At 35.9% G+C, this 10500-nt stretch overlaps 1 long non-coding RNA gene across 1 annotated transcript; it reads left to right on the forward strand.

The window, feature by feature from the left end:
• Positions 1-4835: 4835 nt before the first annotated feature.
• On the forward strand, positions 4836-6946 carry LOC127953185 (uncharacterized). Its single transcript, XR_008153109.1, has 3 exons — positions 4836-4866; positions 6052-6104; positions 6526-6946. It is a non-coding gene; the product is annotated as an uncharacterized LOC127953185 (long non-coding RNA).
• The last annotated feature ends 3554 nt before the right edge of the window (positions 6947-10500 follow it).

The following is a 10500-nucleotide window of genomic DNA, read 5'->3' on the forward strand; positions in this document are numbered from 1 at the left end:
ATTAAATAATCAGTAACAAAATAAACAACAACAGAAAAAAGCTATTTACATACAATATAACACATTAAAATAATAATAATATTAATAAAGACACAATGTGCGTAACATTATGCAGGTAAACATTCAGAATCTGGAAAGTAAATACAAATCTAAGGTATAATATTAAAGTTAATGTGGCTTATGATTGGTGGCTGTGTGTTCACATTCACTTCAGACAGTCTGTTTAGATTAATATCTTACAAATATTTTGACTTCCCCTAGTTGTCGGAGATGGTGGTGATAACTCTGTGCATAAAACGAGGCAGAGAAAAAGCATTATAATGTGCAGACTGTCCAGACCTGATCTGACACTGAGGTCTAGCCAGTGGCCATTCATTCTGACAACCTTCAGGGCAACAAAAGAGTGAAAAAAAAGGATGGGCAAGCGTAAAGTAACTGTCTGGAATGAGAGAATACAGTTTATAAAGGTAGAAAAATTAGACTATGTTCAGTTTTACTAAGATATACTATACGTCTATCACAAACAGGGTGTAAAACGAACCCTCAGTGCTTTTCAAATGTGAGTAAAATTGACTTGGAGAGTAAATAACCTTGCAAAGAAAATATGAAATACCTAAAACTCCATGTGGTGGCAATGACTAACAACTCAAAACTGTTTGACACCAACATGCAAGGAAACAAAACTAATTGAATCGGCTGTCATAAAGACACCCATATATTTTTAATGAAAACCATGCCAGTGGCAGGTGTTGTAAACTGAAGCCTGCTCAAAGATGTAGCTGTAGGCAGATGTTCCTGTATCTAGTGTAGAGAGTCTTTTCAGACCCATGCAGAGCTTTGTGTTTGAGGTCTTTGCTAATATGACATGCTGCCCACAGCCCAGTGCTTTTGACGTTTGACATGGGCTGAACAAAACAGCAAAGTTCAATGTCAAACAGTGCCAGATGGCCCAGAGCAAAATAACACACACATTTTTGCTACAAAAAAACTGTGACAAGATCCCTTGGGGAGAAAGTTTTTGGGGCACAGTCAAACTATGTAGCCAAGTTCTATATCTTTGCCCACTCATTCTTATGATTTATTGAGCAAGGCTGAGGAAAATTATATTTTGGTGAAGAATGTTGCGACATTAAAGTCGTCTCAGTTTCTTTTTTAAGAAATTAAGGGTTTTTAACACACTTGATGCCATTTCAGAAGTAAATGATTGACAACCGACCACATCAGTTCTTGAGGAAACTTATTGCTCTTGTGATTCAGTTATTTAGATTTTAGCCTGCATGTGATTTTATTGCACCTGTTGTATAATATATATATATAAATAAATAAATAATGTCATCCTAAAACCTCACATACTATTACACACAAGTGTAATTTAGGGTCTCCCTAGTAGAGACGACTAATAACACTGGAGAATTGTGACAAAAATAAAAATAAAAAAATAAATACAAAATTTGTATACAAAATACACATTTTAATGAATACAGCAGAAAAATCCAGTGATAAAAAAAAAAATAATAATTTAAGAAATTTTTGACATTTTAATTATGAACAGAAATTCCTGTGAGAAAAAAAAGTGCTTACAAAATTACGGAGATAGGGCCATAAAATACATTAAACATTGTTTTACTACAAATAAATAAATAATATAAAAATAAGTAAATAATCCTAAAAAAAGAAAAACATTTATTGTAACCACAAATTAACCAAGGTTTTGCTACACTAACCATAGTTTAACCATAGTATTTATGGCAAAACTCCAGTCATACAAATACAGTAGTTCAGTCAAGCAAAAAGAAAAAAAAAAAAAAGGAGGGGGTTTGCTATAATAAAACCATGGTTTGTTTATCATTCTTAATTGGTTAAATCTATGCATAAATTCTTCAGTAAAAAATGATGGCACAAATGAAGACACTTCCTGACAATTTTAGTTTCTGGTTGTGTTTGGTATGTACATACAGTACATAAGTTACATAAAACAACATATCAATGTGTTTAAAATAATCTGTAGATTCCAATCATTTTGCTAAATGGCTCAAAATGATACAAATAAATAAATAATGCATTTTGCGACTGTGGTCATTAAGTGCATTTGTATTCTAGCAATTAAAAAAGCTGAAGAGACACTGGGAAAGCCAAATCCACTTGTAAAAAGTGACTAATGAGGGGAAAATAACTATGTGCACCTTTACAAACTGAGGGGAAAATGCCTTTCTGTGGTATTCATTAAAATTATGTCACAAATGCCGTCAATAGAGCTTGACCTGTATTTAACACATGCATTTAATAAGTCACAGTGACTCGCTGTCTGCAGAGCTTGAACTACAGCAACTTTCTGATTATTAGTCTCAACCATGACACCACCTCACCCTAAAATAAATTGCCATTCTTCACACATCCATAAAATGAATATACATAGACTTGCACTGGAGACAGTGCTAGATATCTTTCCCTTGTGAAATTGTTAAATGGGTCAAAAAAAGGGTGTAGCTTTACAGAAGTCTGATTAGCATGAATTTGCATCAATGAGTGATGAGCTAAAGGGAAATGTTCCTCTTGCTGTCTTTAAAGGGGATTTTAGTGTCATGAATTAAGCCAAAAAAAAAAAAAAATCTAATTTTATGAATCCTTTTGGTGGCTGCATAAAAAATAAAATCATGTAAGAATACTTTATCTGCTGTATGCAGACTGTTAGCCGTATAATTTATGAGAATTGCTTTTGCATGGTTACATCTATGGTGTACCCATGGTTAATTAATGCTCATGTTCTGTTTGACTGACATTAGTGTCTAAAAAAATGTTTTATTATGTTCATCTGATCCAAGCAAAACTTAGTTTTAACTGTCTTTTCTATCACAAATCATTAAGCATTTTTCTGAAATGTGTATGGCATCTAATAATCCAACAAAAAGCCATTGTATAAAAATACAATAAGATAAATTAAAATAAACAACGAACATTTGTAACATGTGTGCACTTAGAGAATCTCTGGATGGACAGGTTATACATATTTATAGCAGCTGATGAATTTTAATGTCTTTTAAACCCAAAACAGAAGCAATATATATATATATAATTTTTTTTTTTTTTTTGTCATGAGTATATCTGAAGTGTGTTATCAACTTTTATTTATAAGGTAGTTAAAGTAGTAAAAATCTTGAAGAATCGGCGTAATATTTCCCAGCTAAAAGATCAGTATGGTAATGTCTCCATTAAAGAAAACGTTTATCCAAAAGTTAAAATTTGCGAATGTCAACACCAGCCTGTATTTGAGAATAAAAAAGCATATAAAGCAACACAAAATGAATAGATGTGGCTCCTTGAGGTCTTATAAAGTGAAACGATCGATCATTGCAAGAATCTGCAATGAGCTGAACTCCTTATTCCGTTCAAATATTCACACAAGATGTAACGTATACATTATTATATTACAAAAGCATTAAACTATAATGTGAAATGTGGACACTATATATATTAACTGAATTAACTGGTCTTCATTACCTCACCTTTTTACATAAACAATGAGAAACCATACAATCTTTCATTTGCCCCCTTCATTCAGTTGCCAGGTTCACGTATGTGCATATCACTAACTCAGAGTAAGATTTTCTTGACTTGCTTGAATCATCAAGGACCATGGATTCAGCTGAAAATCTTCTTTATTGCTCTGCTGCAGAAAAAAAAAGACACCTACATCTTGGTTGGCCTGAGGGTGAGTAAATTAACAGCAGTTTTTTTTAATTTTTGATTGAACTAACCATTTAAGTTTCATTTAATGCTTAAACAACCAACGTTAAACAACCAGTTAGATGAATGTCCAAAAATACACACACACATATATTAGAAAAATCTGGATGAGAAAAAAAAACCTGAGCTGATGTTGCATTTCCAGCACGTTCTGATGTTTCCCACTGAGACAAAACACACATTTCTGAGAAAAGGCTATTTATGCTTGCTGTATTTGGCACTAACAGTGTTTCTTATCACTGTTTAGAGTGTGACTGAATCCTCCATGCACCAATTTTGCTTGCTCAGATACACTCCCAGCCGGCTAAAGGCAAAGAGCCAATGCAACTGGGAGAATTAGTGAAGTATTCTCCACCAGTTTCAACTCTAATGCTCTAGGTGATGCTTCATAATGCTTCATTTTGGCATTCACAGTAGTGAAGTTGGGTGTCTTCCAAACAGTAACTGCTTGGATGCTCCTGCAAAAACACAACAACATGTCCTAATTTCGAAAATCTCACCTAGTTTTTTTTTTTTTTTTTTTTTTTTTTTTTACTGGACTTCTTCCCAGGGGAGCAAATTCATCACAACCTCAAACCCATCTGTGAGGAACAAAGGGGTATAGCAAAGGTCAGTGGCCTTTTGTATTGCATGCTGAAGCTAGTGTGCCACTTACAATTATCCAACTTTTACAATTATCCAAAATCTTTCCATTTTCATTCATAGTTTGGCAGAGATCAGCCATATTGACATAATATTATCCACCACGACCCAACAAAAAGGATCTGGACCAAACATTTGTCTCTGCGAAGGCACATACAGTATCAGAGATGCTACAGCTACACTCAAAAAAATGATTCGAGGCCTTCTTAGGTATGACACATTTAAATTGTGTTCACTTTATTTAAATATAACTAATTGGGAATAATACATGTATATATTTAATAAGTCTAACGTAAAATGTATAAATAGTGTTATCTATGAGATTTATTTTAATTTGCTTAACTCAAATTAATTTGGCTTCGGAGTGCGCCATTTGCGCATGTGCAAGACAAGCTCAGAGAAGAACATGCACAGAGAGCGTGTGTGTCCGCCATTTTCTCGTCTGCCACCGAAAGGACTGCTATGTCCTATTCGTTATTGGTAAGTATTATCTTGTTTGAGTATTTGTAATAAAGACTTTACCTAACTGTAATAGAATGTTTAACTTATATCATCATTTTGAGTGAAATATGCAACAGCAGTAAAAGTTGTGCGAGGTGAATTGTTCCAAGTGTCACTTCGACAGCTTAACATACTCCCGCAACTTGCAAATCCTGTGTTAGACCAGTCTAAGGATTCAGAATGTGCCTGTAACTGTGCAAAATTGGTTCTTAACTAATTGGCTTGATATCTGGATCGATATATCCGTCATAAAATTAGTGATTAGTGAAGTGACATTCAGCCAAGTATGTTGACCCATACTCAGAATTTGTGCTCTGCATTTAACCCATCCGAAATGCACACACACAGAGCAGTGAACACACACACACACTGTGAGCACACACCCGGAGCAGTGGGCAGCCATTTATGCTGCAGCGCCCGGGGAGCAGTTGGGGGTTCGATGCCTTGCTCAAGGGCACCTAAGTCGTGGTATTGAAGGTAGAGAGAGAGCTGTACATGCACTCCCCCCACCCACAATTCCATCCGGCCCGAGACTAGAACCCACAACCCTTTGATTGGGAGTCCAACCCTCTAACCATTAGGCCACGACTTCCCCTGAAGTCGTGGCTTATTCATTTTGCCTCCAAAATGAATTGGAGGCTTGTGATCGCCGCGATTGTTTCGGCGCGAGTCTATTTTTTGCTGCGTCACTAACGGTGAATTGGCCACAGTGCATTGTTCTTAATCAAATTTGACCTGCCTAGCATGAAAAATAAGACATTTCACCATAAAATCAGTGCCCATGGTAAATCAGAGCAAGTGACAGACAGGGGTAAGCCTACATCAGAACTAGGAGTGGAACGGTACATGTAACGTTATTCAAATTGAACCGAAACGATATGGGTGTAACTGTTCGGTGCGTGAACATACAGGGAGAATACACGGCATTAAATTTAAAAAACCAGCGTGAAAATTAATGTAATTCGGAAATACTGTTAGATATGCGGGTTCTAAGGCACACCTAATCTGTAACCCCTTCTTAGTTCTGAAGCTTCATATAATGAATCTGCGATTGTCAAGATTGCAATGCTGGAATATGTTGTGTGTGTGTGAGAGAGAGAGTTATTGTACAGGTTTCTGCATTTGGCTTATTTCAGTCTTTATTTTCCCCCTGCATCCTGACAGGCCTGATGATCAACCTGACTGAAGATACAGACTCTTTCTTCAAGGAGTATGTGGTAAGGGATTTTTTTTATTTTTTTATCACAATTCTGTTAATACTTTTATGTTTTATAATATATGATTGATTATTACTAAATGCTATATTTTCATTTCATAATAAAACAATGTTTTAGTGGAATAATAAGATTTTGTTTCATTATGTTCACTGCTGTCTGTGTGCACTGTGGATGGGTTAAAAGCAGAGCACGAATTCCAAGTATGGGTTACCATACTTGTCTGTATGTCACATCACTTTCGTCACTATTGAAAATCTTATTATTGATATTCTATGAATTTTGTGTTTGCCAAATCAAACAGTCCAAGAAGTTAAGGAAAATGTTGAGTTTCAGACTGAAAAGTAGCAATGCAATTTGCTGATTACTTTTAAAATATAAAGGGTCAAATTTAATTAACCAAAGTGTTTTGTGTTTTGTCCAGGCCACTGAGGAGATTGTACAGAAGACATCAGAGTTGTGATTGAGGGCATTAAGGTTTTGAGCAACCTAGACTGCGTGATCCTGGCATTCATCAATCAGTCTCATTTATGCTCTTGATCTTAGTTCTCCTGAAAACCTAAAGTACACCTTCGAGTTTATCCAGAAAACCTAATGAACTTTGATGGACTTGAATGCAAAGATCCTGCAACTCAAAGTCAAGCTGTTTGCATGAGATGTGCAATAATGTGAATTATTTGAAAATACATGCAGGTGCGCACACACACAGAAGTACATTTCCTTTTTTATAAATTCTTACATGCTTTTTTTTTTTTTTTACACACTTTTTGTGTATTTCTTGTTAGTCATTTATGTCTTTTTAGGGATAGTTCACCCAAAAATGAAAATTGTCATCATTTACAGATCCTGGGGTTGTTCCAAACCTGTATAAATGTCTTTATTCTGTTAAACACAAAGGAAGATGTGTTAAAGTATATGGGAAACTGAACTGTTCTGGGCCACCATTGATTTCCATAATTGTTGTTTTTTTCTTCCTACTATGGAAGTCAGTGGTGGCCCAGAACTGTTCAGTTTCCCATATACTTTAACACATCTTCCTTTGTGTTCAACAGAATAAAGACATTTGTACATGTTTGGAACAACCTGAGGATGAATAAATGACAATTTTCATTTTAAGTTCACCCAGATATTAAAATTATGTCATTAATATCTCACCCTCATGTTGTTCCAAACCCGTGAGACCTCCGTTTATCTTCAGGACACAGTTTAAGATATTTTGGATTTAGTCTGAGAGCTCTCAGTCCCTCCATTGAAGCTGTGTGTGCGGTCTACTGTCCATGTCCAGAAAGGTAAGAAAAACATCATCAAAGTAGTCCATGTGACATCAGAGGGTCAGTTAGAATTTTTTGAAGCATCGGAAATACATTTTGGTCCAAAAATAGCAAAAACTACGACTTTATTCAGCATTGTCTTCTCTTCCGGGTCTGTTGTGAGCGGGTCGTATGTATTTCCGATGCTTCAACATTCTAACTGACCCTCTGATGTCACATGGACTACTTTGATGATGTTTTTCTTACCTTTCTGGTCATGGACAGTAGACCTTACACATCACCTTCATTGGAGGGACTGAGAGCTCTCGGACTAAATCCAAAATATCTTAAACTGTGTTTCAAAGATGAACGGAGGTTTCACGGGTTTGGAACGACATGAGGGTGTTTTTGACTTTAGAATTCCATAAACTGTTCATGTGCTACAAAGGCTGGGAAAAAAAAGGCTTTAAAATGTGTACTTGCATTTTTTGTAAGTACTTTTCACATTAACACATCTAAATAAAAATCTCAATCAAGATTTGTCTCTTGTCTTTATGGGGTTCAAAAGAAGGATTTCCTAATTGATTTTCAACGAAATGTTTTAAGTTTAAGAAGCATAAAACTAATTTTATAAGTGTATCCATTTCATCTTAACTATTTGGTCGAAATTGAGTTGGACCAACTCACTTAAATTGGTCAAAATTGAGTTGGACCAACTTGATTACATTTCATTACATGAATTATTTTTTTATGAGTTGAGTACACATATTTATTGGATGGAAATCCTGCCCTCAATTAAATTGAGTTTGTCCAATGAGTTATTTTTTTGAGTGTAGACACCAGTTGCCATTCATGATGTTTTTTTCGTTAGACTTGTTTATGGTCTAGTGATACTCACATTGTACTTTCATCATATCTAAGCTCTAGTTCCACATGTAATACAGCACTCTGGTTTTGAAAGTGTTTATGCAAATGATAGAACAGTACTACAGTATTACATATAATTCACTTAAAATGTTACAGCTGAGACAAAACAGCATTTTGTGGTCTGTGCAGTATGTTCAACATATCTTTTTCCAGACAGAGCCGCCATAAGCTGACATCACTGTTGGGTTTTGTTGGCACTAGTTATTTGAAGTTAACTTGGTGGGTCACAACCTTTAGTGCCACCTATTTGGACATTTTCATTTTCAAACTGAAATACATTTAACAATATAATCATTGAAAAAACTAATAATTTAAATTCAAAAAAAAAAAAAACTGGATGTGCTTTTATCACCTCTCATTTGAGAAAGTTTAGCAAAACATGTAAGAAACATTACATGATTATGAAGAAATCTTACCACAAGCATGGTTCTTCAATGAGCATGGGTTCAGTAATAGTGTATTCATTAAAAACTGAAAATTGATATAGATCAGCAAGCCTTTAATTCTTAGTTTAAAATTGGTTTAATGGCCATTCTTTGCAACTGAAAAGACTTTTTAAGTTTAACAGATTTTAGATCAGCATGAGACGAAAATGGCCCAGCAGCAGTCTTGCTTTACAATGGGCTATTCTCATCTGTCGTCTAGACTTTCTCTCACATTAAGCAGAGGGTGTGTGTTTGCTTGCTCATACTGATAAGACACACTGCTGTTTCACCAGTGTGACTCTGATCATTCTATCCCTCCGTCCAAAATGAGGCTGAGAAATCAGGGTGACAGGATTAATTTACAGCTGGATAGATTTAAAGTTTGAGAGTGGATTACAATTATCGATTCTTTCTCTTTAAAGCAACATTGCTGGTTTTCCTCTGGCTTAATAGTTTCAAGCAAACAAATACTGGCATTTGTCACGAGTTCAAGTACAACATGTGCTGCTGAAAGCTATTTCGGGTGACGCTGAAGACACTGAAGGCTATTTATTTATTGATCTTTATTCTGAGAAAGTCTTGCTCATAAGATGCCTCTATAATACTTCCAGCTCATAAAAGCAAACGCTGCAGTGAAACCCCTAGAGATAGATCTTACCATGGCACATCTCAGCAAAGCATACAATACAGTGAAGATACATTAGAAAATAGAGCCTTATGTGTCTCTGACTTACTGCTGAAAGCTTCAAAACACTAATCTTTTCATGTTATTTGATAGATTTAACTTGCTTGCCTGTATGTTAGTGCTTATCTGTAAAGGTTTTTTTTTTTTTCAATAAATAAACTAATAATTAAAAAAAAACAAAAAAAAAAAAAACATTACAATTAAAGGTACATTAAAGGTAATTTTCTCATCATTTATTGTGCAACATCCAAGGGACTAGTGTGACCAAACATGAATACAAAAATATAGACTTTAGTATATAGAACTAGAATATAGACTAGTTTCATAATGCTTCAAAACATTTCAAATTCTGGAATCCCGAAACAGGGATGCCACTATGTTTTCAGCAAAATTGATTGGTTACCCCTTGGCAGAAATCTAAAATTACATTGCAGGAGAAATCTCTTTCGGACACCCTCTCCCTTACTAGGCCTTTGCCGGCAGCCATATCACCCTGGAGCCCAAGACCGGTTGCCCACTGAAGCTAAGCAGGGCTGAGCCTGGTCAGTACCTGGATGGGAGACCTCCTGAGAAAACTAGGTTACTGCTGGAAGAGGTGCTAGTGAGGCCAGCAGGGGATGCTCACCCTGTGGTCTGTGTGGGTCCTAGTGCCCCAGTGTAGTGATGGGGACACTATACTGTTAACAAGCACCGTCCTTTGGATGAGATGTTAAACCAAGGTCCTGACTATCTGTGGTCACTAAAAATCCCATGATGTCTTTCGAAAAGAGTAGAGGTGTGACCTAGGCACCATGGCTAAATTCTCCAATTGGCCTCCAACCATCATGGCCTCCTAACAATCCCCATATCTGCTGATTGGCTTCATCACTCTGTCTCCTCTGCACCAGTAAGCTGGTGTGTGGTGGGCGTTCTGGCGCACTATGGCTGCCGTCGCATCATCCAGGTGGATGCTGCACACTGGTGGTGGATGAGGAGATACCCCCTGTCTATGTAAAGCGCTTTGAGTGCCTAGAAAAGTGCTATATAAATGTAAAGAATTATTATTATTATAATTCGGAATCATTCCAACCTTCCACCCATTATGGCGCCCCATCCTAAAATTAAATTTACAT

Source organism: Carassius gibelio, chromosome B3 (assembly GCF_023724105.1).
Source record: "Carassius gibelio isolate Cgi1373 ecotype wild population from Czech Republic chromosome B3, carGib1.2-hapl.c, whole genome shotgun sequence".
Classification (NCBI taxonomy): domain Eukaryota; kingdom Metazoa; phylum Chordata; class Actinopteri; order Cypriniformes; family Cyprinidae; genus Carassius; species Carassius gibelio.